Here is a 27,551-nt window from a genome sequence, read left to right on the forward strand (position 1 = left end):
ATAAAGCAATATCCTGAGTTATTCAGTTACCAGAACAGTACAGTGAATTATTTGCTGTGAAAAAAGAGACCTGATGATGATGATGATGAGTATGAGCCAACTGTCTGTTCCCTTGCAGCAAGCTCTCTCATTGAGTGTGTAATTCAACCTGACTAAGGTAATTTTTATTCCGCAATACATTTTGTAAAAGCCAATTAAGCAAGGTAAAAAGTAACTTGCGTTACATTTTTTAAAAAGTAACTCAAATAATATGGTCACCACTTTATTTTGATTGTCCATTTGTTGAATTTAAGTTACATTGCATCTACATGCCAACTAATCCTCAATAGATTGTAAGTAGTCTGTTAGGTTGGGGTTAGGGTTAGTGTAAGTTTTTTATAGTCAGTTAAATGTATGTTGAAGGAGCAGTATCAACAGATATAAAGCAGACAGTCTACTAATACTCACATTGACCATCAAAATAAAGTGTTACCAATAATATTCCTTATTTTTAAAAGTAGTGTGTTACTTCACTCGTTAATTCGGAAAAGTAATATTATTACGTGTATTATAACGTGTGTTACTTATAATGCGTTAGCCCCAACACTGGTTATAAATAATCTGCACATGGGTTATCAACTTTGACTCACCTTTAATGAAATACAGTACATTATAAAGTAGATAAAGTATAACACTTAGAAATTTGAAACATAAAAATTTGTAGGTTTTGAAAAGATATATTTTATATCTCTCTCCACAGAGCCCTTCCAGGACCTTCACGGACCCCTAAGGCTTAAAAACCTTGGCTTTAGATCTCTGAATCGATATTTTACTTCTCAGAAGCACTGTAGTGGACATCAGTGAAGTGAGCCACATGAAAAAGATTGAAACGTATCCTGCAGATTCACTTGCCCACATTAACACACTGTGGGTGTCCTTTCTGTTTGGCCGAGTTTCAATTGCAACCCAATGATTAGATTGTGATACAGTGCCATGTATTGAATCGTTAAATCTGCAATAATGCAACACCTAGCTCTTAAGTAGACCATTGTTTAACACATTTAAACAGCACAGGCACATGAAATGGGCAACTTACCGGACTGTGTGTCCTACAAAAGGCTTAGCTGGGACATGTGAGGACGATTCCCTCCCCCTGTAACATAAGAAAATATATTCACGTCACTGACACCAAGTAAATATTCTCCTCATTTTTTAGAGTCAGTAGGAAAGAGCCCTTAGACAGCGGTAATTTGTCTTCTCCTCAAGGGTATTCATGAAAAGGCGCATGGAAGTGTCAACAGTAAAACTTTGGAGGTGAAGTATTGTATGTGAGAGAGAGAGAGAGAGAGACGCCGTTCTGAAAGCCAGAAGCATCAGTCGTTCCTATGACTGGCGCTGATGTGGCCGGCTCAGACCAGTGACACCCACTCTCCCCTGCTGCCGTGGCAACAGAGCTTAAGATGAATAGCAACATCAGTTGTAACAGAAAAAAAAAAACATTAGGCCAAAGTCCAAAAATGTATGTATAATATTGAGACTTTCTATAGAGCAAACTACATTTTTTATGCCATATCCCAACCCAAACTCTTTGCAACCCAATCCAAAGGCCAGTTCCCACCCTTGTAAAGACATTTGGTCTCCACAATGCAGCATAAACAAGTACAGCACACACACAGACATAAAAACATCATGCAGGTCTGTTTCTGACTATAAAATAAAATGAATTCCTTGTGAGAATAAACCTTAGTACCATTAAATTTCTGACAAGAATGAAAGCAAAGCAATGAGGGACACAGTACAGTGTGTTCAGCGGATTGTTTAACAGCATACTGATTGTTCTGCTGAAGAAATGACTCCTTAAGTCCATAAATCGGGTTCGAAAGTTATGAGTTGTCAAATTACGTTCTCAGGGAGCTGTATATAGCATGAGCCTTAATAAAGACTTTTATTCTATAGCTTACAGCTTTGTTTTCATTCGCAGCAAAGTTCAATACGGCATCTAATCTATTAAAAAGTTTCAAACAACTAAACTTGCAATCGTAAGAGTTGGAATTAAAATTGAGGACTGTAAAGCCTTTACGTAAACACCTGATTCGATGAGGTGCTTAGATCTGACTGAGCTTGATCCAAATTCAATTTCATTCAGAAGTAAACATTTGAATATGTCTAATATGGTCTCAGTCGGATTAAAAGAAAAGAAAGATACCTTGTTTGATGCGGATGTTTACCAAAACCCTTTTCAAAAGATCTCGATATGGTCAGAGATGGATTTGGATTACATGGATTGGATAACATGGATTAGGACTGGGCGATTTGGCCTAAAATCTCGATTAATTGAACATTTTACCTCGATTATGATTAATGAACGATTAATTTGTTTATGTATTTTATGTTTTTGGTCTTATAGTTCACTGACAGGTTTAGTACCTGTACCAGAACTTTTGTACATGTTTATTCAAAATAATTGAAGGAAACATACACTATCTACTATCTATGATTATTTATTAAACATCACTGCTGAACAATTAAAACACATTGCCTATAACACGGCTCACCATGTCGCCCACCCTCGTCACTGCTCCCTAACCAACCAATCACAAAGCCTGCGTTACATGTCGTTGTGACGTGTGGTTACAATTTATTAAGTGGTGTACGCTTATGCGAAGGTTCCATCAAACCCTGCGCTTGGCAGAAGTATAATTTCAGAATAATATGATAAATATAAATCATAATATAATAAGTATAAATTAGCCTTTAAAAAGAGGGGTCACGTGACTCGACACATGATAGGGAAAGTAATTGAAAAAATTGACCTGGAAAAATTTTATCGATTATAAGTTCTGAATGCCGATTTCGATTACTTTTCGATTAATCGCCCAGCCCTATGTCAGATATTTGCAACATAGGCTCATTCTGAAAACAAAGTCCTATATACGTTTCTGGAGATCGTGAATTATGTAGCCAAAAATACGTATGGCTGCATTTCGTCTTTAAAACTAACACTACGGGACCGTATGATGTCGTTCCTTTTCTCGCTAGTCAGCTGACCACTTACCTGCATGTGGACGGCTTTTCCGCTGTTACAGGTTTGTCCGGTAGCTTGACACTTATGTCGCCGGACTTGAGATGCAAAGTTGACCGCAATGACGGGGTTTAAGTCCAGTAAAGAACAGTTCCAGAAAGTAGGTAAGACAAAAACAAAAGCCAAAAAATAAAATAAACAAGTAAATAACAGGGTGAGAATGTGGTAAAATCTGAAAAACATGGTAAAAATCAGGGGGCTTTTCTTTTTCTTGATTGCTTTTTAAAACACTGCGATTGGGTTCAGAGAAGTGTGAGGGTGGATCAATAGGTGCTTTCCAAAATACTATTTGTATATATTTAGGGAAGGGGGGGGGGGGGGGATTGGTCAGTTGGTCAGTCAGTGAGTTAGTCAACATCGGCCTATTTGAGGCCCCTGGCGGATTCGCAAAAGCAAAAACTGCAAATTCAAGAGTTCACACGTAGCTGGTGATTGGTAGTAAAGGTAGTTTGACATGCTGTCGCGGCAGAGAGCTCTGAGCTCGTAAGATCCTCGAGCCCGGGGATCCCTCCCGTTTTCAGGGCGAGAGGGGAGTTTTAGCTCAGGTAGATCTCGAGAACCCCCCCTCCCCTCCTGCTGCTTAAGGATTGCTATGTCGGTGAGCTGCTGGTGGAACTGACTATGGTGCTGATTTGGTTTAGTCAATTGTTTAGTCAATTTACTTATGTCTCATGTTTTGGACTGTGGGAGGAAACCGGAGGACCCGGGGAAAACCCACGCAAGCACGGGGAGAACATGAAATCCGCACAGAAATGCCAACTGGTTGGATAGAGACCCGAACCGGAGCCATTCTTGCTGTGAGGCAACAGTGCTAGCAACTGGGCCGCCATGCTGCCCTATACGGGAAAAAGAGGAGGAGAGGGGGTGGAAGGGGGATTCTTCAAGACGAAGATGACTAAGGTAAGATGCTTTGGTTATTTATACTAAGTTAGGAATCATCTGATTGGTGGATAGTCTATTAGCTTGACTCGGGGTCAGCCAAGTCAATTATAACCACGTGATCCTCTCGAAATTAGCTTATAAATAAACTTCACAAAATGTAGCTCCTGGGACATATTTTGTTCTCTCCAGAAATGTATATAGGGGTACGTAATCAGAATGAGCCTGGGTTGGATATTTGGTCAAAATCATGTGAAAAACAGTGACCTTTTTTAAAATATTTATTTGTTGCAGAAACAGCTTCCATAAAACAGTCAACTTGACCTTGCTGCATTTTTTAGTTTTACAGAAGAGCTTCCTATTCCCCCAAAAAAGTGTACTTCAGGTACAAACATCTATTGCTTTATGAAATTGACAACTGTGTGAGTAACTTTAATATGAAAGCACTTATGCACTTATGACGATAGCGACATGAATAATTTAGGTGCAATTTCGGATCAAAATAACAATCCTGATCTCATGTGAGGTGAAACCATCTCCCGCAGAAGAGAAGTGAAGAAATTCATATTTCATGGCACAGCACTCTCGGTATAGAAGAAGGCAGAGTCGATAGCAAATCCTGTGCTTGGTGTATTAGAGCACAGACAAGGCAAAGCTAGTTATGTTTTATTAAATGCTCTCTTCCAGAGCTACCGCACCTATGAGATGCCGGTGCTTAATATTTCAGCGCCAGACATTGGAATTCTGACTGAGAAAGGGGGAGATGTGTGGATCCTGTCTCCGCAAAGTCCAATCGGAATGATTTATGAGCGCTTTGGTCATTGGCATCCCAGTCAGCTGCAGGGAGGGTATCCGCCGCAGTGTCTGCTCTTATAGTTACGGCGACAAATTCTTTGCACAGGCGAAGTGGCGTGTTTTGTCATTCCCTAAAGCCTGTTTTAAGATATATGTGATGCAACAAATTTTGAACATGATTTGCACCAAGTGCAATGCCGGGTTTTACACTATCGACTTCCTTTCCAGGATGTTCCTGCTAAATTATATGTTCGCACCTGTGTGAAAGTGAAGGCTTGCGGCCCTCTTCCCAGTTCACACTTTGGTGATGTAATCCTGCAGGGATTGTCTGGGAGAAGTCTGCTACTAAGCCTGAATCAATACAGGGTAAGAGGGTGCTGATAAGCTCACTTCCGAAAACTAAAATGACAAATGTCACACCTTGTGGCCTTTTACAGCAAATTGAAAAATTAAAGTATGAAAATAAATAAAAATATACTGTAACAGAACAGAAAGTAAAAAAAACAATAGGATTAATAGTCACTTACAGTTAAATAAACCAGTTAAAAAAATAAACCAATTAGCAATGTATGAAAAAAGTTACAAACAAAATAAAGAGCTATATATGCTAAACTGTATTTAATTCCATATTAATTAGGTCATAAACTACCTCATTTTTACTGTTCTCTAAGGTCCACCTATATTGTAATCAATATTTTAACATAAAAAACAATAATTTTAAAGTTATTGTCTACGTTCTGTGCTGTTTTTGACATTAATCACCAGAAAGCTTTGTTTGAATGAACGTGACCAATTGTAGACTCAGAAGTAAACGCCTACTAATGTGATTGGCTAACATTTATGCATATTAACAGGGTTAATTAAGCAGTGAAGTAGAAATGGGTGTTAATCTTCTGAGGAGGCGGGGTTTATCCACCCTTTTACATCATAGAATAGAACATTCCAGAACCTGTGGTTTTGTCCAACCTAGGTTCATTCTGAAAATGTACCACTATATACATTTATGGAGAGTGGCAAGTATATCCTAGGACGTACGCTTTTCTGCAGTTTTTGTTTTCGCGAATCCACCAGAGGCAGTTGTGTACGCTTTTTGAGGTCTCAAATGTCTCAAGCGTGTGCCATTCGCGCCTGCTGTTCTCGGGTAAATCCACCAGAGGCCACTGTCATCTGATTGACTGAGTGAATGTCTGACTGACTGACCGATTGACTGACCCACCCTCCTCCTTCCCTAAAGCCAACCATTAGTGTTTTCAAAAGCACTGATTGACCCGCCCATGGCCTTCCCTAAACACAGTTTTAAAAAGTTGTCCAGAGAAAGAACAGCCATCGCCTGATTTTTACCATGTTTTTTTTTCCGATTTTACCAAATTCTCTCCCTGTTATTTACTTTTTTTTTCTTTTTTTTCTGTGTTCTAACTGCAACCCTGTCGTTGCAGTTAACTCCTCTCTGTGTCTCAAGTCCACTGACATACGCAGCGAGCCACTGGACAAACTGGTAACTGCAGGAAAGCTGCCCATAGGGAGGTAAGCGATCAGCTGGTAAGCGCGAAAATGAACGACGTCATACCACCCCGTAGCATTCAATTTAAAGACAAAATGCAGCCATACATACTTCTGGTTACATAATTCGCGATCTCCAGAAATGAAACTTACAGGATGTTTTTATAGCACTATGAGCACTTATGTCGAAGAGCAAGTACATTTTGGCTTCTCAGTCCATGACCCCTTTAAAATGTACAAACAATACATTTTAAAATATTATTACTAATATTATCTAGCTGAATGCAGTTGGAAAATATGGCAAATGCTTTTGACCGATTCAAGATCATTTTTATTGTTTATCATATATTGTGAATTTCCCATTCTCAACATCAGGGGTTCCAAACTTTACAGCCCGCGACCCCTAAACTAACAAATAACAAACCCCCAAATTTCTCGGAGGTAGTTATAAATATACAAACGTTGCGCACAACTACAGGCCTTTATAAACACGAGCATATTGACAACACAAAAAAGTATACAACAACCATATCGTTTTTGTAGTCGTTTATTATTTTGTTTAATTTATTATCAACCTCAACTAAAAACACTGCTGGACACAATGTTTTCAGCAAAAGTTTCTTCTTGGTTTAATTTTGGAGCCAATCAGTAATCATTCTCAATATTCAGTTGTGGCCTGTATTTATTTTTAATGTATGTGAGTGTGTAAAGGTGTCAGAAAGTTTCATTTGGTGCTATAAAATCAATCGGCTGTAGCTGATGCTATTGCTGTGCTGTTAATCTAATGTAAGCACACCAATCCTATGAAAACAATAATAATTTAAAGGCTGATGGCTTTTCATTTGCATCTTGTCTAGTGTTTTATCTTCTGTGGTTAAAATATTACAATTCTAATAAGTTAATCAAATTTATTTGACTTTTTTTAAATCACCAAATGACCCCTGTCATTGTCCCACAACCCCCAAAGGGTCCCGACCCCCACTTTGGGAACCACTCCTCTATATTGAAAAAATATATAAATGAGTTAAACAAAGTAAAGTAATTCATTTCTCACTATTCACTAGCGGCTTATTACCTGCATATTATTAAGATATTGGCTGTTATGAACTACATACTCCGCATAATCGTACCCAAATACCTAAACCTAACTACTACCATAATAACTATGAATAAAGCAGCAAATTATGAGTTTATTGAGGCAAAAATCATTGTTAATGGTTAAATAAATAGTGAGAGTTTTACATTAAAAAGTGGCAAAGTTATAATCCAAATGCTCCACACAGAAAGTGATGATTGGTGTAAATGTAAAACAAATTCTCTTTTAACTTACACTACCAAAAGACATACATGAAATATGTAGCCAATATTATACAAACTGGTCTCGAACATCCTATTCACAAATAATATAACAAAACAGAAAAATGTTAAGCATTACAGAAAATTACAGGTCCACTTTTTCACTGGTTGACAGCCAGAGCTAACATTTGTCATCATTTTCACAAGACTTCCATGGCCCTTGGGATATTTTGTTTTTATGAATATCTGACGTATCAAAAGAAAAACCGAATAATCTTCGTAAAACCAAGCATTTGTCATGAAACCCATTACAAACACTGACTCATGATCAGAGTGTTTACTCAAAGTCAGCAGAGCTGGAGATTAAAGGTGAAATAAAAGGCGACGTGTCAGTGGGCATGTGATGGGCGCCGCTGTAATATGTTTCTATTCATGCTGGGCAGCAGCTGCAGACTTGCACTGTCTCTACAAGCACATGGGAATGATGGGGCGGTGGCAAACCGCAAACACTCCTGCAGTGGATTCGCACTGTAAATGTGTGTGGATCAGTGCCAGGTATAAGCGCATACACACACACACTGAGATCTCGCCGGAGGAGGTAGAAGCACAGATGGGCATTTCTGGATGGCTGCATCTCCTGAAGGGGTCAAAAGCAGTGGGAGGTGTTGGCAGGCCTGTAATGCTGCTATACCAGCACCTCACAAAACACACAGCGTTCGCAAACATATGCTGTCACTGAAAAGAGTATGTGAAAATGACAAGCGATCTGGAGGCTTAGACAGCTAGTCGAGGACATAAACTGCGATTTTTGCTGTCTCTGAAAACATCTGCTTGTCATATCGCATGGTGTGACCCCAAAACGACCCTTTGGCAGACTGTGCAACATCAACAGTCTTTTATGTCACAATACTTTTCTGAGTGATGCATAAGATGCATTCGAGCTTATGTTACAATTACTTTTCTTTTGGTACTTAAATTATTTTCATGCCCTCAGATCATAATTACAACAGTTAAACTCTGACTTGTACCATCTGACCTCTGCAACATCACGTGGAGACATGCTAAATTGTTCTATAGCTAAGCAGCTACTTCATGTCTTAACTAGGCATGGGCCGGTATAAGATTCTGATGGTATGATAACCTTGGATGAAAATATCACGGTTTTACAGTATCACTGTATTATGATTACAGCTCTAAAATATATATTTTTTAAATGTCTGGGTAAAAAACTAAATCATTTTTCCCTTTTAAGCACAATATATTTTCATTTAAGCAACATTTGAAATATGTTGTAACAGTAAGCATGTCAGGCTGATTAATTCAAATGAATCATTGACTTCTGCTGTCTTCAAAAAACGATTTTTTAAAACGGCATCTTTGGATATCTTTTCTGCTGGAGATACTAAGATACTAAAAAAAGGACATAAAAAATCGTACACATACCTTAGGAACGGTTTTGCAGGAAATTTAGTTGGTTTTAAAACCTTGACTTTTTCAAACCGTGCTATACCTTGAAGACAGTTATCGTCCCATGCCTAGTCTTAACTACATTACACATTATAGGTCAATGTCTATTATACTAGAGTAATCTGAAATAAACCAAAGTTATACTACAACGTTTAATACAGCTACATTACAAATAAATTTCTATCATAATTTCTTTTTATTTCAGTTAACGCAAATGTTTTTTGACCAATATTTGTAGTCCTACTAGTCTAGTTTTATTTTTTGTTACCCTTGTAGGCCTGTCACAATAATCAATATATCAACTTATTGCACAATACGTGGACATGTTCTCAATCGTTTTTGGTGATGCAATATACAGTTACCGGACACTTTATTAGGTATGCTTTACTAGTACCGGGTTGGACCCCTTTTTGCTTTCAAAACTGCCTTAATCAGGGTATATGCAGGAATCCTAAAGGAAATTTCAATACCTTTTTAAGGCATTTTAAAGACCTCAGAATATTTTAAGACCTCATCGCCACTTCAAGTTCTAATCAGTATCAAACCTTCGACTTATTAAACAGTTGCTAATAAACAGTTGTTGTTAAATAAATGAATAGAGCACAACCGTCCAACAGAACTTAGATAATTTTGAAGGAAAAAACCTTGAAAGAATAAATGACGTGGTTGTTTCCAAGCGACAGGTTTCAGCCTCTGTTTAAACTCATCTTTCTTTAACCAGGTGTATGCAAACTTGCATTATGCCGTTTTTCCGTCTGTTTTGCTCTATGGCAGGGCTATTCAATTAGTTTGTCATGGGGGCCAGTAGATGAAAAGCATCCCAAATGAGGGGCCAGAGAGATATCACTTGTAATATAAGTGACGACGCAAAAGCATTTAAGAGCCCATATGTTGTATTTTTGCTCCTTAAGACACCCACGTTGTATTTTTCTACATTGAAATGTTAATATATTGTATTTTGAAACTACATATATCAGTGCATTGTAAAATGTGGCTTTTTTACAAACATTCAAATATTATATTTCAAAGCACAACAAAAGCAGTGCATTGCTCAAGTAGGCTTCTTCTACATTCAGACACATTCATATGTTATGTTTTGAACTGCATAACCATTAGGGATGCGACAATTATAGATTTTGGTTGTACGAATATATAGTCTGAATAATAATCATGGTCAGTAGTTATCATCTAGGTTCATACATACATAATCATTGTAATCATTTGTAATGATTCGTCTAACATATCTTCTGATTACATTGCACTAAAAAAACATGCTCCGGTTTCCCCCGCAAGTCCAAAGACATGCGATACAGGTGAATTGGGTAGGCTAAATTGTCCGTAGTGTATGTGTGAATGAGTGTGTATGAATGTTTCCCAGTGATGGGTTGCGGCTGGAAGGGCATCCGCTGCATAAAACATGTGCTGGATAAGTTGGCGGTTCATTCCGCTGTGGCGACCCGATTAATAAAGGGACTAAGACAAAAAGATAATGAAAGAATGAATGTAGAACCACTTGAGGATGAGTAATTTGTGTGACCGTTTTTACTTGTGGCTAAACTCTCCATTTAATGCATCTACATAATGATGTTCGTGTATCATTTGTTTTGTGGTTTGTGTATTGATTCGTCAGATTATCCAGATTAATTTTGGCATGATATAGCTGCAGAAACACATAATTGCGAGTCAGTGAACAGCTCAGAGTAGAACATCTGGGTTGTCATCGAATAATATGCATGTGAGTCCTGTAATTATGACATGGCATAAATGCAGCAAAAGATATTCTGTCTGTTTCACATCATCAGTGTATTTCCTATTCCCACTGAGCCTGTCACACTTCTTCCGTTTTGATTGATGATCAGTTGTAAAAAAATAGGGATTATAATGATTAATAATAATTAATGCCTGTGAACAATTATGATAAAAAGTGTCAGTTTTGTTCATGTCTTTGTAAGCCTAACAAGCATTACAAAGTTTTAATTTAAGCTTAAACTGAATTGAACAAAACAAATGCTTTTTAACTACACTAAAAACAGAACAAGTGACACTTACAAAAAAATTAACAAAAAACTAAAGAATTAGTTTTTAATGTAAATAAAATGCATCATCACTCAAACTAACAAAAACAGTATACAAAAGGTTTACAGTGGTCCCTCGACATAATGCGGTTCATCTTTCGCGGTCTTGCAATTTCACGGATTCTTTTTAGTGTAATTTGACATTTACTTTTTTTTAGCGCATTGTGTTCTGCGTTCTGCTTTGCACATTGAGTTCTGCTTTCTGATTGGCTATAAACCATTGTCAGGGCTCGAAACTGCGACTGTTTTGGTCGCTTATGAGCCCGAAATTTTATCTGTGCGATCTCAAAATATATTTGGGAGCATTTGTTCAGGTGCATAAAATTGTTGCCGTGCGACCAGTTTTGACAGCAAAATGTTCACCGCATGCGCAGACATAGGAGACATTCACGCATTATGCATCTTTGCACCTAAAAAACTCCAAACGCAACGTTTAGGAATGGTTTAAAACAGTTGTTATGTCAACTTGCTGCAGTAAACAAAAGCCTGCAATGCTTGCCCAGCCTGCAAGCTCTTCTTATTGGCCCACTGAGCTAGAACAGAACGCGAATGGATTCGTTAATATCAGCTGTCAATCACTGAGTTCAGATGACAGGGAGCTACAACCGCGAAAATGTAAAACGCTGAAGATGAGAGAATGAAAACAACACTGACAGATTAAGTAACAAAAACAAGTTCTTTTTAAATGTCTGTGTAAAACAAGCAAACAAAAAATTCCCCATTGAACACAATTTATTTTACTTTAAGAAACATTGATAATATTTTGGAACAGTAAACACGTCAGGCTAAATAGTTCAAATAAATCATGGACTTCTGCTCTCTTCATTAGTTTCAAAAACACAGATTCCTTTACAACACATAAAAAATATGTTAAAAAGACCTTACATACAGTTGAAGTCAGAATTATTAGCCCCCCTGAATTATTAGCCCCCCTTGTTTATTTTTTCCCCAATTTATGTTTAACAGAGAAAAGATTCTTTTCAGCACATTTCTAAACATGATAGTTTTAATAACTCATTTCTAATAACTGATTTATTTTATCCCCTTTAAGCTAACATTTGACTAGATATTTTTCAAGACACTTCTATACAGCTTAAAGTGACATTTAAAGGCTTAATTAGGTTAGTTGGGTTAACTAGGCAGGTTTGGGTAATGAGGCAAGTTATTGTATAATGATGGTTTATTCTATAGACTATCGGGAAAAAAATATATAGCCAAAGGGGCTAATAATTTTGACCTTAATATGGGTTTTAAAAAATTAATATCTGCTTTTATTCTAGCTGAAATAAAACAAATAAGACTTTCTCCAGAAGATAAAATATTATCAGACATTATGTTAAAATTTCTTTGCTCTGTAAAACATCATTTGTGAAATACTTTTAAAAAATAAAATCAAAAGGGGGGCTAATAATTCTGAGTTCGACTGTATACCTTGCGAACGATATAACAGAACATTTTAGCAGTACTAAAACCTAGACTTTTCCAAACTGCGGTAAACATTGAAACCGGTTATCATCCCATGCATAGACTGTATTAATTAAAACATATTTGTGCATCAACACTTTCGGCAACAAGGCATACACTAACATATTTTCCTCAATTTCACTGTTTCTTTCTGTTAAAATCTAGAGAAACATCCTCATCCACTTATCTGTTTCAATTGTCATTATATTGGCATGGCAATTCAAAAAGCCGTAAATATTTGTAAACAAATGAATAAGAAAACAATTATGCTTAAGGCATATGCCCTGACATTTCTGACATAGCCAGAACTCAGTTGGAGCTTACATTCACCACAAAGGCAATTAATGTGTTAGGAAGTCACTAAGCAAACAAAGACTTTCTGACAAGTAAATCGTTTGCGATGTGCGGATGCTGTCTAAGATAGCAACTTCTTGGTAAGATTCCAGCATGCTCCCGCCTCTAAATAAACTAAGTTCCTGAGAATATTTCTATGTGTGTGTGTGTGTGTGTGTGTGTGTGTGTGTGTGTGTGTGTGTGTGTGTGTGCGTGTGTGCGTGTGTGTGTGTGTATGTGTGTGTGTGCATGTGTGTGTGCGTGTGTCTAAGGTCCCACTCAGACAAACTGGTGATTCAAAAAAAAGGAAGTGGAGAGAGAAAGAAAAATGCAGGGTAGACTGAAATAGTCTGAAAGAAAACGTTGTTTGGTCTCATTTCTCCAAATGCTGCTCTTTCTCACTCTCCTCCTCCCACTGACACAATCACAAGTGTTCGGAAACATTTATTTTTGTCCGTTCTCTTTTCTGGCTTTTAGCTATTGTCTATTTCCTTTGAAGTCATCTATGTGCTAGTTTACTCCTATATAGAATATAGCTGACATAGTGACTTTAAGGAGTTACATAAACCTAAGATTTACAGTCTGTCTCTTCTTTGAAAAAACCCAACAACAACACACATTTTTGTCCAACTAAAGACTTTATAGATGGTAAATGACCCACTCACTTACCACAAACAAATGATAAATAATTTTTGGCATAAAGACAACCTGCTAGCTAAAAAGTGGTTTAATTTATTAACATATCAACTAACTTTTGCAACAACCGATCATGAATGAATGGATGGACAGATGGATGTAAATTTAAAGTGTATTTAAGAGTAAAAAACCTTAAGACTATCAAATGAATATGTTATGAATCATTTTTGGCATTAATGGTGCGTTTTCACTGACTGGTACAGTCCGGTACGGTACGGGTCACCTTTATCAGGCTTGTGTTTTCACTACCAAAAGGGTACCATTGTTTCAGTCGATGTCATTCGCACTCGAGGAAATCTCGCTCAAAGTAAAGCTGTACGGGTTGTTCACATATCATATGAGAATCACTTCTCACAAAACAGATGCTTTAAATACTTAATATACTTAATAATTCTAATCATAAATATTCAATAACTTGATTATAACTGCAGATCAATAACAGTGCAAAATAGCCTACTAAAACGTCTGCAATTATATAAAATAAACAGATAAATGCAACATATATGAACACATACAGCCCCTTATAGTCTCCGATATGTTACCAATTACAGAAAAACTAAACACAGCATACATTTAGTTCTTAATTTGGTTCAAAAACAACAAGCAACATATAGCCCACAGTCAGTGCACCTCTTATATGTATCTTTATTCTTCACCAGCACATGTAAACTCTTGTTAGAAAGTAATGCCGTCATTCCAAGTTCATAATAGTCCAAAAGGTGATAATAGTTAAACATGGCAGTTTGTTCATGGTTTAGGTTGCTGAAACAATCATTTGCTTCTTTGTTTTTTCTGGTTATCCTTTGTTTTTTCGCGCTTCACTCTCGCGTTTGTCCACTTCTGAAAAGATCGGAAGTCAGAAGCACTTCAATAAACACGCGCACGTTATTATCATCAGCTCAAGAAGTTCGTTATTTCAAATATAGATGCACATGAGAGCATGAATGAATGAATGAATGAATGGATGGATGGTAGGATGGATGGATGGATGGAAGGACAAATAGATGAATGAAAATTTTAAATGTATTTAAGAGTGGAAAATCTTAAGACTATCAAATGAATATGTAATTGAACATTTTGTAAAGAAAATCTGCTAGCTAAAAAGAGATCTAATTTATTTAAATATCAACTAGCCAAACCTTTTGTTACAACTGAAATTGAATGAATGAATGAATGAATGAATACATGGATGGATGGATGGATGGATATCTAATGTAAATTTAAAGTGTATTTCAGAGTAGAAAATCTAAGACTATTAAATAAATATGTAATGGATGCGAGCCAAATGCTAAATAGAGCAAGTGTGCAATATTTAAAACAGGGCATAAATTTTCTCTTAAACTGCAGGCTATGTGTGAGAGAATGGGGTCCATCAGGCTTACAAGAATAGACGAAGAGCCTGTAAGATTATTGGTTTTGAACATAAAATGATGGCGACGTGAACAGCATGTAGCCCTGAGCTAAAGCACAAAGCTACATACAGCATGCATGGACATACATTTACCCCTAAACACAAAGTATTTGCTAAACATTTTACATATGCTTTAGCATGCACAAGCCTTCCAAAGAATCCTCCATTAAAACGTGTGCATAAACATAGGCACTAGAAATATGTGCTCTAGGAATCTTCTATTCCAGTGTATGGAGGTTTTTCTCTCCAAAAGGTAATAGTGAGAAAAATGTCTTTGTATTTGTTTGAAGTAGGCAGACCTTCAGACTCAAGGCAAAAGATGTGAACTCTTGTAGACTTCATCAGCAAGGGATCGATCAAAGGTATTGAGAAAAAAGTAACCAATTACAGTTTGTTTTGTTGGCATTGTGTTTAGGGAGAAAATGTAACAGTATGGTGGCTTTGTTTTCAGATGAACAATTAAAGACAATGACACACATTGAAGCCTAATGGAAATTCATCCGATCAAATCCATCCAATCAAATGTCTTTTAAGAGTTTCTATGGCTATTTTAAATTAAATATACAATTTATTGCATTGTACTTTAATTTCTGCTTGTATAAAGTTTGCACCATCAATAGGTTCCCTTTTACCACTAATGTGTTGATGCATTAAGCCCCATTAAGCCTTTCTTATAATGATTTTCTGTGGGAGGAGAAAATGTAGCAGGAAACATTGTGATTTGCACCTTCAAATCAAGGTGCCTTCCAGGGCTCTATATGATATTCAGTGGAGATCAAACTAAAAAAACAAACCTACAGTTTCCAACATTTCAAGGATCCTATTTAAACTTAAGAGTAAACGAGAAGGCTGTAATGTTTCATGAGTCACATACTACATTCTGTGATTCTAGAGACTAAGGATGTCCTGTAAGAGTCCTGTGAGAGACCAGTGATACCTGAGAAAGACCAGTGATGTGCTGTAAGAGCCCTGCGGGAAACTAGTGATGTCTGAGAGACTACCCAGCAAACAATTTTGTGTTTAATAGACATCTAATAGACATCTAAACAGAGACAGCTTCGCTAAAACAAGGCTAAACTTGGGCTGTCATCGAAAGAATAGCCCAAAATTATACTAGAATCTAGTTTTGGCCTATTCTTAGATGTCTATAAGATTTTCCTAAATGCCTAAATTTAGCCTTGTTTAAGCCAAAATGACTATGTTTAGACGTCTATTAGACATCCATTAGACATATTTAAAAAAAAAAAATGCTTGCTGGGTAGTTATGCGTGCAACCGCAAAAACTCAAGGTGCAGCAGGCGATTAAAATGCGAGGCGAGCAGGGCACATAAAACCTAGTTCACACTACAGGATTTTAAACATCGGCAGATCACTGTGCTGTTCACACTACGTGACTTGATTTTGTGTCTTTTAATCACTGTGGTGTTCACACTACGTGACACTACGTAAACGATTTACAAGAGGGGAGTCACACTACACATGATCTGACAACAACTAGTTCCCTAACAGCTCAGTCAAGCTACCAAATCACAGCCATTGGAATGTTGAGGAAGAAGTCGTCAGAAAAAGCTGAACATTGGCTGCTTGTTTGCTGATTAAATTACTGACAGCGTTTCGAGCTTTCAAGGGAGCATTTAAAAACATCATCAATCAGCTGATGCATCAGCGGATTAATCGCTCATCTGCAAGGTTCGAGTCGATTGATACACAGAAAGTTTTAAATTTTTGTAATTTAATAACTCTTTGAAATAAAACTAACATATCTATAACACCCTGACGTTTCCTAAATATCTGTGTACTTCTTTCTAACGTTGTTTTTTTTTTAATTACAAAACAGTAAAGAACTGAGCATTTCTACATTTACCATATTGGTCAAAATGACTGCATGCATGTCTGCTAATTTTCGCTGTGACTTTAAATATGCTTGCATTTTTTGCCTAGCAACTTCCTTCTAACATAAACAACTCTCTGATAGCAAAAACATAAATTTACTTCAGAAATATCTTTCAAAACAGCATATTCTGTGACGGGAAATAGCTTCTGTTTGAAAGTGTTCTAGTCTCTTAACTACATATTTATAGGCTGTATTACCAAAAAAATTAATAAAAAAGATAATATTTTTAGGGTAATGGTGTCATCAAATATGATGACAGACATTCAGAGCTTAATTTTAACCTCTCAATAGAAGCTTTGAATGTAAATATGACGTGACAATATGATGTTGAGAACGATCAGAATGACCAGTATGGTAATTCTAATAGTTACATAATTCTAGTTCCCCTGTTAATATAGCCTACTCTCGTGTCCGTGTTAACACAGAATGAATGAGTGAATGAGTGCATCGTTGCCCATTCTGTATTAATCACAGACGTTTCTGTTGAGCTCCTGAGCACATGGTCATTCAGCTCATGCTGATATGCTCTCTCATTGGCTGCAGCTCATCACTACATCTAATCTAAAATCTCTACAGTCTAACATCTAACATGTCTACAGTAAAGCTGTACAGGTCGCTCACATATCATATGAGAAGCACTTCTCACAAAACAGATGTTTTACACACATAAATACTTCTGTATAATGTTTATTACTAACTTTTTTATGAACATGAGTTGATTATAATTGCAGATCAATGACTACTGTGACGTCTGTAATTATATTAAATAAATAAATGAACATATATAAACACATACAGCCCCTTACAGTCTCCGATATGTGACCAACTACAGCAGAACACACACAGCAGACATTTCATCTGTATTTAGGTTCAAAAACAACCTAAAAAAATATAGCCCACAGCCAGTGAAAACCTCTTATCTGTGTCTGTAATCTTCAGCAGCACATGTAGGCTCTGTTAGAGAACAATTCCATCATTCTGAGTTCATATTAGTCCAAAAGGTGATAATAACAATAATAGTTAAACAAGGCAGTTTATGTTTGCTGAAAAATAATGTGCTCCTTTTTTTCCGGCTTCTCCTTTGTTTCTTCGCGCTTCACTCTCGCGTCTGTCAGTGTCTGACAGGATCGGGTTTGAAAAGCACGTCAATAATCAAGCGCACGTTATTATCATCAGCTCAAGAAGTTTGTTATTTCAGATATAATGTTAGACGCACGCAAGCGCAATCAAGAAAGCGAAACCGCTCGCGCCTCAGACTGGCTCGTAAAAAACTACGGGGCACAGGGTAAATCTGCTCTTCTTCTTGGCTTTGTGGCTGTTCATCATGACGACGACAAGGTTTGTTTGAGCCCAGATCGACCATGGCTCGTTATTATATGTATATATAATTCTGCTGTAATGTCTCGGCTCGTCGGTTGTGTATTTTAAACATGGCAAGTTTTTTGTTTTCATTCTGGCTTGTTGCGTAAGCGAATGACGCCTCTCTGTAAACCAATAGCGTTCAGCTGAGCGTGTGGCTCCGCCTTTTGGTACCCTTTCTTGTGTTTGGTACCCTTTCAAAAGGGTGCCGAAAAAGTGGTATGGTACGGTTTGGTTCAGTACGCCTTTTGACAGTGGAAATGGCCATAAAAGTGTACCAAACCGAACTGTACTGTACCGTACCACACAGTGGAAACGGGCCATTAGTAAATCATTCAAAAAAGACACCTCTCAATGCAAAAAGCCTGTTCATTGTGATCGGCCCCTAAGAGTACTGTGAAAGACTAGTGATGTCCTGTAAGAGACTAATGATGTCTGTGACAGACTAGTAATGTCCTGTGGCTTGCTTTAAAAGTCATTTAAAGCAAAGATTTCTACACTACCAAATCGGAATAATCATCACTGTTATTTAATTTTGATGACTGTGATTTCCACAAAACAACAATATGTTTTTCTTTGAAGTGCCTTGTCTATTTTGTGGTATAGCAAATATATATATATATATTCATCTCCATAGTAGTAGTAAATGGCAGCTTGGTGGCGTAGTGGGTAGTGCTGTCGGCTCACAGCAAGAAGGTCGCTAGTTCAAGCCTCGGCAGGGTCAGCTGGCATCTCTGTGTGGAGTTTACATGTTCTCCCCGTGTTCATGTGGGTTCCCTCTGGGTGCTCTGGTTTCCTCCACAAGTCCAAAGACATGCGCTATAGGTGAATTATGTAACCTAAATTTTCCATAATGTATATGTGTGAATGAGTGTATGGGTGTTTCCCAGTGATGGATTGCAGCTGGAAGGGCATCAGCTGCGTAAAACATATGCTTGATAAGTTGGTGGTACATTCTGCTGTGGCGACCACTGATTAATAAAGGGACTTAGCAGAAAAGAAATGAATGAATGTAGTAGTAAATTACTTGTAATAATTTAAACATCAAAGCAGCTAGTTATGATGAATTGTGTCAAATGCAAGTGAGGTCTGTAGCAAAGACTGCAGGTGGCGATTGCAGTTGACGTCACTTGCAGAGGAAGCGCAGGTGTCTGAGATTGCAAGTGCAAGTCTAGAGCTAGACCAGCGCATGTGCCAGCTGTGTGCTCATCATATGCATAGTTAGAAGACGAAATTCACATCGCGTGCACTGCACAAATACCTTAGTGTATGCAGATAAATGCAGTATACTAAGGGATTTACACTTCACTTCTTTAATTGTGAGACGTGCTTTGTGCCATTATAAATTTGGAGCAGCAGAACAGAATTTTTTATGCATGGGTACTCGCATGCACATGTTCAAATGTTTATTCTCCAGTTCCTGGATGCATTGCTAGTAGGGCATGTGAACATTATGCTAAGTGATGTTCATGTTTGAATTGGTGCTCTGCAGTCAGTTTTAATGATATGTTGATAAGTGCTTCGTCAAAAAAAAACCTTTAAAAAAAACAGTTCTTGCAGTTGCCTTAAGGGCTAAAAAGCAGAGCAGAGTGACGGAGTAGAGGAAGCAGTGAGGAAGGGTGTTAAAGAATAAACTCTGCTAAATGTGGCTTCTCCTCAGGCCATGTCCACCAATTTGTTCCATATTCATCTTGTGTTAAGGCTGGCTGTTAAAGCGCTTTTGTTTGCAATTCACCATTTGTGCTGTCAAAGAACGTGTAATCTGCAGTTTGATGAAGACGCACGGGCAGTGCTAATATTGGTACATTAAAAATTTAAAACAAACAAACAAACAAGCAAACCAAACAACGAAAAATCCCTCTCAGGGGACTTTAAGAAGATAATTATCAAGCATCTCATTCAAGACCACATCCCTTGTTTGATTCTAAATCATGGAAAGCAGTAAAGCTATTTTGGGAATGGTGTTAAAGTAAACATTAACATAAAAGTAGGGTCAACATGAATGTTGCAGGCGTATCCTAGTTGTGTCATTATTTAGCCCTTCAGTTACATGTAAGTGTTCCACCTCGGATTACACAGGATTCTTGTATAAAATGACTGAATCAATACATCAGTCACAATTTTTTTTATTCTCCAATAAAACGGAAGCAGAGGCAGGGTTTCTGTTGAGGTGACAGCAGTGTTTGTGTTGTCAAGTTGACTATGGAGACTTTTAAAGATAGAGGAGAAACAAGTGGTCACTGTTTCGAGTTATTCAGAACTGTATGATAATCATGAATATCACAATATTATTAAATATTACAATTATAACAATATTAACAGCAGCGCTCGTGTTACATTACATAGCTGATTCAGTAGTTGCCTAGCAACATAAAAAGTGCAGTGCACTTCTTTTTTTCTTGTCAACCAAAAAAGGCAGTGCGGTGTAGAGCTCTGCATTCGGAAACCATGGGACCCCACCAGATTTCTTGTGGTGCAGAAATACATTTCTGAATAAAATGCGTTATAAGTTGGTAACTCTGGTGTAACGAGCTAACAATATAGCGTTCCCGAGTCCCGACGTTATTCTGGAACAGCACATCTGTTATACAACTGTTATACTGTTGTACAGACAGTGCTCACGACTGTTACACATGCTGAATGCATGACCAGTGCTTTCTGCACATGCTTTTTTTCCCCGTACAATCTGTGTGCGCATAATCTGCATAACAGTTCTCAGAGCGGGCTTTTCCAACATGGGAGAGTAAAATGAAGATGCGCTGTCCTTAAGCTTGCATTAGAAAATGGTCAGTTTGCTGTTAGGAAATCCACATCAGGCAAGTCTGATGTATGGGAGTTTTTTTCATGCGTCATAGACACAAATGGAAAGAAACAACCCTTTGCGCAATGTGATAATAGCTCATAGTTTTACCCTTTAGCAGTCACCAGACTGGAACCTCAGGTTTAAGGTGGCACTCATGTCTCATCACAAAGGGCCAAAAAAAACAGACAGTCATTTTGCCTACAATCCTTCCACAACCTACAGTTTTATTTGGTATCTCTTTCTTTTGGTAGTACCCAATTTAATTAGTTTTGGAAACCAAATCTAAATTTAGTGGGAACGGTCAAGTCAGGTAGAAAATTATTCTAAGCTGGCAGTGGGTGAATAAAGGCTGAATAATAAAAAAATTGTCCCATGCAGACCTCTAGTGAGGTGTGCCTTGTGTTTGGTGTGATTGCCCCCTAAGTAAGCATATTTAACTTAAATTGTGACTTAATTGAACTACTTTAAATCATCATATGAGCCATAATCATTTATAAATAAACCTAAATTGATTCTAGTGTATGTTCACTTTTAATAGGTTTTCTAACAGAAGTTCTAGAAATGAGTGCCCTCATCATGTAAAAAGTATAGTCTGTCTTGAATGAATAAATCAATGCTGTTTTACAACAGTAGACCTAAACAAGAAGAGGATAAACAAAGCAGAACCTCCAGTAGTTCATAATGTCAGGCCTGATGGTGCTTGCAGATCCTCTCTGCACTCCCAACTCTTTCTTATGAGGGTGATGAGTTTCAGCATCATTAAGCCCTCACCATTCTGCACCAAATTACTGTGTGTGTTGAAATGTAATTTAGCTGGCGGAGAACGAGGCATATTCAGTGATCAAGAAACACTGATGCGAACCAACAATTGGTAATGCCATGGAGACAGATTTGAGGGTGTGTTCCTGTGTATTTGGGAGACACTGTCTGACAGATGGTAGTCACTAGGTTCTGGGCAGGGACTCAAAGTGATCTCGAGATGGTCATATTGGTCATTTGGCTGAGGCTGCTCGGACTGAGCTGTACATGCAGAAAAGCCTTGAAGAATCATCTTCAGTTTAATGAGGGAGTGCTCAACTCCTATTTTTTTATAGAGTTAATAAACAAAATTACATATCGGAGAAAATACGCCATTCTAAAATTCTGTGTGAAGCAGAAGTTGCTGAGACTTTCATTTCAGTATTTTGATGTCCTTCGAATTGATCTCGAGTCTTGAGTAGGGGGCAGGGTTTTCTTTTTGCGTATCATTCCCTCATTGCAAACTAATGGTAAAAGAGGCGTGGTTAAGAATATTTGCCTGAAGCCATCAAACTGAAAAACATGTCGAACATGGAGGCAAATGGTCAGATTTGATTGAGGATTACCAAAACAAATATTTTTTTCAGTGAATTAACTTGCAAAGATTATATTTTCACCTAAAAAATAACAATGTGGGCGGCACGGTGGCTTAGTGGTTATTACTGTTGCCTCACGGCAAGAAGGTTGCTGGTTCGAGTCAGATGGCATTTCTATGTGGAGTTTGTATGATCTCCCTGTGTTCATGTGGGTTTCCTCTGAGTGCTCCGGTTTCCTCCACAGTCAAAAGACATGCGCTATAAATGAATTGACTGAACAAAATTGTCCGTAGTGTATGAATGCATGTGTGAATGTGAGAAAGTATGGGTGTTTCTCAGTACTGGGTTGCTGCTGGAAGGGCATCCGCTGTGTAAAACGTATCCTGGAATAGTATGCTGGAATAGTTGGCAGTTTATTTGCTGTGGCGACCCCTGATAAATCAGAGACAAAGCTGAAGGAAAATGAATGACTGAATAGCAATGTGCACTAGCAAAATAAACATTGTACATTTTGATTTCATATAGACTTTAAATTAAAATCAGACTTGATTACAAGCCTGTCAAAGTTTTACTTCAGTTAATAATTGTATCGTAAATACCATTCAGAGGTTTACAATCAATAACTAATAAAAAAAAGTTAAAGTCCATTATTTTTAAATCACTTAACTTCTTTTTTTCATGTGTGCAAATATATTACAAATTTAAAGCAGGTAATATTGAAATGGATTCAATGACTGCGACTAAAGCAGAGCATGGAAACGCACATGTCAATGAGCTCAATTCACAGGGAGTGCATGAACTGATGCCTTGAGACCATGATCTAAGGGTGTGTTGACTTTTGGAAGGTTTGGTTTGTTTAAAAAGGAACTCTAGTATGATTGCTCAGTTAGTGTGTGTCCACTATCATATTGGAGTGATATATATCCAATAAGTCTTTTTAAATTTCCTCACGTTAAAATAGGACCCAAATCCCAGAGATTTAGAGGCCCACCGCAACGTGACGTAGGAGTGTGGTTTTTTGACAAAAACAGATTTTGACATAATATTTGCGATAATGACCATTACAGTTCAATTTGGTGTTGGAAACACGTCTTGTGGTAGTTATTCATTTGTGTGTGTAATAAAGTAACTCCTGTTTTGACTCCCTTTACACTTTTTTATACTCTTCAAAAGTTCTCAGCTGATATAATACTACCACATGTATGTACATGCAGTGCATCTGTAAACAATTAATAGCGCTTCACTTTTTCCACATTTTTTTTGTTACAGCCTTTTTCAAAAATAGATTAGATTAATTTACTTACTCAAAATTCTATACACAATACCCTATAATGACAATGTGAAAAAAGAGTTTTTGAAAATGTTGCCAATTTATTAAAAATAAAAAATCTGAAAAATCACATGTACATAAGTATTCACAGCCTTTGCCTTGAAGCTCTAAATTGAGCTCAGGTACATTCTGTTTCCACTGATCATTCTTGATATGTTTCAGCAACTTCATCTGTGGTAAATTCAGTTTACTAGACATGATTTGAAAAGGCATACACCTGTCTATATAACATCCCAGGGTTGACAGTGCATGTCAAAGCACAAACTAAGCATGGAGACAAAGGAATTGTCTGAAGACCCCAGAGACAGGATTGTCTTGAGGCACAAGGCCGGGGAAAGTCACAGAAAATTTTCTGCTGCTCTGAAAGTTCCATTGAGCACAGTGGCCTCCATTGTGCCTAAGTGGACGATGTTTGGAACCACCAGGACTCTTCCTAGAGCTGGCTGGCCATCTAAGATGAGTGATCGGGGGAGAAGGGCCTTAGTTAGGGAGGTGATCAATAACCTGATGGTCACTCTGTCTGAGCTCCAGCTTTCTTCTGTGGAGAGAGGAGAACCTTACAGAAGGACAACCATCTGTGCAGTAATCCACCAATCAGGTCTGTATGGTAGAGTGGCTAAACAGAAGACACTCCTTAGTAAAGGGCACATAGCAGCCCGCCTGGAGTTTTCCAAAAGGCATCTGAAGGACTCTCAGACCATAAGAAACAAAATTCTCTGGTCTGATGAGACTGAAATTGAACTCTTTAGAGCTAATGCCAGGCGTTACGTTTGGAGAAAACCAGGCACTGCTCATCACCAGGCAAATACTATCCCTACAGTGAAGCATGGTTGTGGCAGCATTATTCTGTGGGGATGTTTTTCAGCAGCAGGAAATGGAAGACTAGTCAGGATCAGGATAGAGGGAACGATGAATGCAGCAAAAGAGACATCCTGAATGAAAACCTGCTTCACAGTGCTCTTGACCTCAGACTGGGGCGACGGTTTATCTTGAAACAGGACAATGACAAAAAGCACACCGCCAAAACATCAATAGAGTGGCTACACAACAACTCTGTGAATGTCCTTGAGTGGCCCTACCAGAGCCCAGACCTAAATCCTGTTGAACATCTCTGAAGAGATCTGAAAATGGCAGTACACCATCGCTTCCCATCCAACCTGATAGAGCTTAAGAGGTGCTGCAAAGAGGAATAGGCAAAAATTCCCAAAGACAGGTGTGTCCAGCTTTGTGGCATCATATTCAAAAAGACTTAAGGCTGTAATTGCTGCCAAAGGTGCATCAACAAAGTATAGAGTAAAGGCTGTGAATACTTATGTACATGTGATTTTTCAGTTTTTTAATTTTTAAAAAATTTGCAACAATTTCAAAAAATCTTTTTCCCACATTGTCTTTACGGGGTATTGTGTGTAGAGTTTTGAGGAAATAAATGAATTTAATCCATTTTTGAATAAGGCTGTAACTTAAAAAATTGTGGAAAAGTGAAGCGCTATGAATACTTTGCGGATGCAATCCACATGCAAACATACATAAATAAATGTTCAGCGCAGCATTGTTTTAAATGCTCAGTTCTATTGCTTTTTTATGTGTGCAAATAAATGAAGAGAACTAAACTACAAGTGTGAAAACACTCTAAGACTCACATTTATATTTAAAGCACCTGCTATAATCTGTTCTTTAGTCAAGAAAGGATTGGCAAAGGAAACCACAAGAAAATATTTCCATATACTAGTAATATATTTATTTTTAATGATAGACTTTGGTTGAGTATCATACCAGGAAACAAGTAGTTGGCAATCTATGATCTTGGCTTATAAAAGACAATGTCATGGCTTTGAGTCATAAAAATGGCTCATAAACTAAATGCATGACTGGCATGTTTTAAAATGCTCATAGTGTGTCACACCTAAAACAGTAAGCCCTTTTATTACAGCCTGAAATAAAGTATAGCATTTGACTACCACATGTATTAATGTTAAAACTATGCAAAGCATGTGGGTGCACATTACATGTTTGACAATGTCACAGTACCACACTGAACTGAATAACTGACCTACTGTATCTACTTTTCAAAACCTTCCATAAACTACAAAAAATACTATTTTAAAAGGTCTCAAAAATGTTGCAACCCTTTGAATAAAGGCATTTTTAACATTGTTTTCCTGACTGAACGGCATAAACAAACCTGTCTTATGCAATTTTATCATACATCAACTAGTCAACATCACCCCGCTGAGGCTTTCATAAAAAGATGGCACTTGACATCTTTATGTAGAGAGAGAAAAAATGCAAAAAAAATAAAATTTCAACACCATGGCTTTAAATCTGAGTTCAAAATGAAGAGCTTAATGATCAAACCAAGACTCAGGAATTTGACATGACTGTACACTGAGTATTCAGTCAAAGAGTCCTCTGTGCTCTACAGTATGCGTAGGAGTCCTCATTTGGATGAGGTAAACCCATGGAAGACAATTAATCAGAGACCAAAAACAACAAGCTTTTGTCTTGGCCTGTGCTATGCTCAGATTGTCACTGAAAAGAACACTTAAATCACAGTGGAAACAATGAAACTACATAAGCCAATATGACATTGAAAACCAGCATATTAGAACCATTTCTGAATGTGAAACTGACTGGAGAAAATTCAGCTATGCAATCAGAATCAGACATCAGGAACTGCCCAGAAAACAAGTGTGAAGCAGATTCACATTCAGTACAAAAGCAAAGTTTTATAAACTAACTTCAAGAGAAGCACATGATATGATTGATCGCTGCAGGTCTCTCACCAATAACCAGCGATAATCCAAACAGATTGATCTAAACCTATAATAAATAGACAGATTTCACCCCACTGCCTTATCTTTGTTTTGGAAGAATCCCCCCTTCCGCCCCATCTCCTCCTTTTCCTCCTTTACCAGGGGGAGCTCTAGAGATATGCTTGATCTCAGAGCTTGTTACATGCTAATTGACCAGGCGGGAGCCCTGGGCTCATTTATCTCAGAGCTCAGGGTTCTCTTTCGGGACAGCACGCCAAACTTGCAAATAGCATCAAGCAGTATCTAAGTGTGAACTCTTGAACACAAAACACTAGGCATGTCTCGATAAGGTTTTTTGCCCTCGAGTACGAGTCTGAGTCATTTGATTTTGAGTATCTATCGAGTATATACCGAAACCTGATCCGATAGTTCTATAATACATATTAAAAATTTTAAAAGAGCAAATAAACAGATCTAGGATGTTCCTTGTTTTTTATTTAATTCTCCATATTTTAACATTGACAAACAGAGCACTTCTGTGAAATAACTTGAACAATCAAGTAATAAATAGCATAAATTATTCACTTTTTGGACTTTTTTAAAAATCTAATATAAAAAGAAAAAGTATCTCAACTAGAAATGTCAAGCAGGCAATCCTAAGTTTACATATCTCACAGTTTGCTATGGCAATGTTGTCGTCATAAACTTTATAATACCTCCAGAGCTACTTCCATGTTCTACTGTACTTTGCCGGCATTTAATCAATAGCGTCTCTGCAACAAAGTGACTTCATGCCGCATGTGTTGCTGTATCAGGCCCGATTTTTTGCAACAAAGGGATGTAATGCCGCACGTGTTGCTGTTTCTGTGTGGTCAAAAAAAAGGTCTAAGTCTGTGCCACCGCATAACTATAGATGTGTTAAAAAATAATAAGTGTATATATATATGCATGCTACACTTCCGAATGTACAGTATGTTTTCTTTTTTCTTATAATGCACAGAGTTTTGAGGTAAGAGACGTTTTCATTTGCCATTCAATGACAGTCGGACAGGCTCGTCTAATTTATCAAATGCTATCTTTTTCAATCTATCAGCGTGCCAT

The 27,551-nt window shown here is 37.5% G+C and overlaps 1 protein-coding gene across 1 annotated transcript in view; it reads right to left on the reverse strand.

Annotated features, from left to right (window-relative positions):
* Window positions 1–27,551, reverse strand: part of fut8a (fucosyltransferase 8a (alpha (1,6) fucosyltransferase)) — a 163,010-nt gene that overhangs the window by 114,204 nt on the left and 21,255 nt on the right. The window contains exon 2 of the mRNA XM_056476916.1: window positions 1,076–1,132. The gene's annotated coding sequence lies outside the window, so the exon portion shown is untranslated. The remainder of the gene's footprint in view (window positions 1–1,075; window positions 1,133–27,551) is intronic.

The sequence above is a fragment of the Danio aesculapii genome, chromosome 17, assembly GCF_903798145.1.
Source record: "Danio aesculapii chromosome 17, fDanAes4.1, whole genome shotgun sequence".
NCBI classification, from domain to species: Eukaryota; Metazoa; Chordata; class Actinopteri; order Cypriniformes; family Danionidae; genus Danio; species Danio aesculapii.